This window comes from Mesitornis unicolor, unplaced genomic scaffold (assembly GCF_000695765.1).
Source record: "Mesitornis unicolor isolate BGI_N332 unplaced genomic scaffold, ASM69576v1 scaffold23704, whole genome shotgun sequence".
In the NCBI taxonomy this organism is placed as follows: Eukaryota; Metazoa; Chordata; class Aves; order Mesitornithiformes; family Mesitornithidae; genus Mesitornis; species Mesitornis unicolor.
Genome location: NW_010181121.1, coordinates 34,495 through 34,856, shown reverse-complemented (window position 1 = coordinate 34,856; position 362 = coordinate 34,495).

Genomic DNA, 362 nt, shown 5'->3' with positions numbered 1-362 from the left:
CCCCCCGCTTCCGGGTCCCGGCGCCACGCGCAGTCTCGCTCCCTGCGTCGGCGTGAAGAGCTGGCGGCCTCGCTCCTGAGCATGCGCGGCCGCGGCAGGGCCTGCCGACCGGGTGGGACTGGGTCTCACCGCGGGAGCGCGCTATCCTGCCCCGCTGGCAAGGGGGCCCTCAGCACAGCCCTGTTCTCCTCCTGTCCATCAGCTGCCGTCAGGGCCTGCGGGGTGGCGCCGGGAAGTCGCCGTGCGCGGCTGCGAGGAGGGAGCCATCCACGTCCGTGACGCGCGTTGCTGAGAGCCCGGCATCCGTGGCCTCCGTAGCGACTCAGGGTAGCCGCTGCGGGGCAGTCGTCACCTGCGGCGGC